At 51.1% G+C, this 2,370-nt stretch overlaps 1 pseudogene; it reads left to right on the top strand.

Annotated features, from left to right (window-relative positions):
* The first annotated feature begins 287 nt into the window (after positions 1-287).
* LOC123140384 (uncharacterized) lies at positions 288-426 on the top strand (annotated as a pseudogene).
* Positions 427-2,370: the final 1,944 nt, after the last annotated feature.

A 2,370-nucleotide genomic window follows, 5' to 3' on the forward strand; every position in this document is an offset into this window, starting at 1 on the left:
CGGCAAAGGCGCCGAACCCTGAATTCCAAATCTGGTATGCACAAGATCAACAAGTCTTCTCCTATCTCCTGACGACTCTTCCTCGTGAGATAGCTATCCAGGTCGCCTCATGCCACACCTCTGCTGAGCTCTGGAACACGGTGGAAGGGATGCTTGCATCCCACACCCGTTCCCAGACCACCAATGTTCGGATCGCCCTCGCAAACTTGCAGAAGGGCAACTCCTCCATCACCGACTATGTTGGGAAGATCAAGTCCCTCTGCGACGAACTGATCACTACAGGGAAGAGGGTGGACGACGATGACATCGTCCCTCACATCCTGGCTAGGCTAGATGAAGATTTCGACCCGGTGGTGTCCGCCATGTGTTCCCGGGTGGAGCCGGTGACCGTGGCCGAGCTGTTCTCACAGCTGCTGAGCTTCAAGACGAGGCTAAATCTTCGAGGCGGAGGTTCACAGTCCTATGCCAACGCTGCTACCCAAGGCCGTAGAAATGGCGGTGGCTGTGGTGATCGCGTCCGCAAACAAGGCGGCAATGGTGGTGACCGCGGCAGGCACGGTGGCGGCTACTCCAAACCTGGAGGGCGCGGCGGCGGACACAGCGGTAACAACGGCGGCGGAGGCAACTACAACAACAATCATGCCTCTGCCCCTAGGGTCCAGTGCCAGATCTATGTCAAGATGGGCCATCCAGCCTGGAAGTGCTGGAAGCGCTACGATGAATCCAACCAAGGTGTGGAGGAGAAGTCGACCAACCTCGCTGCACTGCAGTACGGGGTGGACACGAGCTGGTACCTGGTGAAGGAAATATGCCCTAGAGGCAATAATAAAGTTATTATTTATTTCCTCATTTCATGATAAATGTTTATTATTCATGCTAGAATTGTATTAACCGGAAACATAATACATGTGTGAATACATAGAAAAACATAGTGTCACTAGTATGCCTCTACTTGACTAGCTCGTTGATCAAAGATGGTTAAGGTTTCCTAACCATAGACATGAGTTGTCATTTGATAAATGGGATCACATCATTGGGAGAATCGTGTGATTGACTTGACCCATTCCGTTAGCTTAGCACTTGATCATTTTAGTTTACTGCTATTGCTTTCTTCATAACTTATACATGTTCCTATGACTATGAGATTATGCAACTCCCGATTACCGGAGGAACACTTTGTGTGCTACCAAACGTCACAACATAACTGGGTGATTATAAAGGTGCTCTACAGGTGTCTCCGATGGTACTTGTTGAGTTGGCATAGATCGAGATTAGGATTTGTCACTCCGATTGTCAGAGAGGTATCTTTGGGCCCTCTCGGTAATGCACATCACTATAAGCCTTGCAAGCAATGTAAGTAATGAGTTAGTTGCGGGATGATGCATTACGGAACGAGTAAAGAGACTTGCCAGTAACGAGATTGAGCTAGGTATTGAGATACCGACGATCGAATCTCGGGCAAGTAACATACCGATGACAAAGGGAACAGTGTATGTTGTTATGCGGTTTGACCGATAAAGATCTTCGTAAAATATGTAGGAGCCAATATAGGTATCTAGGTTCCGCTATTGGTTATTGACCGGAGATGTGTCTCGATCATGTCTACATAGTTCTCGAACCCGTAGGGTCCGCACGCTTAACGTTCGGTGACGATCGGTATTATGAGTTTATGTGTTTTGATGTACCGAAGGTAGTTCGGAGTACCGGATATGATCACGGACATGACGAGGAGTCTCGAAATGGTCGAGACATAAAGATCGATATATTGGATGACTATGTTTGGACTTCAGAAGGGTTCCCGGCAAGTTCGGACATATACCGGAGTACCGAGGGGTTACTGGAACCCCCCGGGGAGTGTAATGGGCCTATTGGGCCTTAGTGGAGAAGAGGTGAGGCGGCCAGGGCAGGCCGCGCCCCCCCCTCTAGTTCGAATTGGACAAGGAGGGGGGCGGCGCCCCCCTTTCCTTCCCCCCTCTCTCCTCCTTCCCCCTTGTCCTACAACTACTAGGAAAGGAGGAGTCCTACTCCCAGTGGGAGTACGACTTCCCCCTTGGCGCGCCCTCCTCCTTGGACGACCGCCTCCCCCTAGCTCCTTTATATACGGGGGCAGGGGGGCACCCCAAGACACACAAGTTGATCATTGATCTTTAGCCATGTGAGGTGCCCCCTCCACCATAATCCACCTCGGTCATATCGTAGTGGTGCTTAGGCGAAGCCCTTTGTCGGTAGCTTCATCAACACCGTCATCATGCTGTCGTGCTGACAAAACTCTCCCTCGGAGCTCTACTGGATCGTGAGTTCGTGGGACGTCACCGAGCTGAACGTGTGCAGATCGCGGAGGTGCCGTACGTTCGGTACTAGGATCGGTCG

Source organism: Triticum aestivum, chromosome 6B, assembly GCF_018294505.1.
Source record: "Triticum aestivum cultivar Chinese Spring chromosome 6B, IWGSC CS RefSeq v2.1, whole genome shotgun sequence".
NCBI classification, from domain to species: Eukaryota; Viridiplantae; Streptophyta; class Magnoliopsida; order Poales; family Poaceae; genus Triticum; species Triticum aestivum.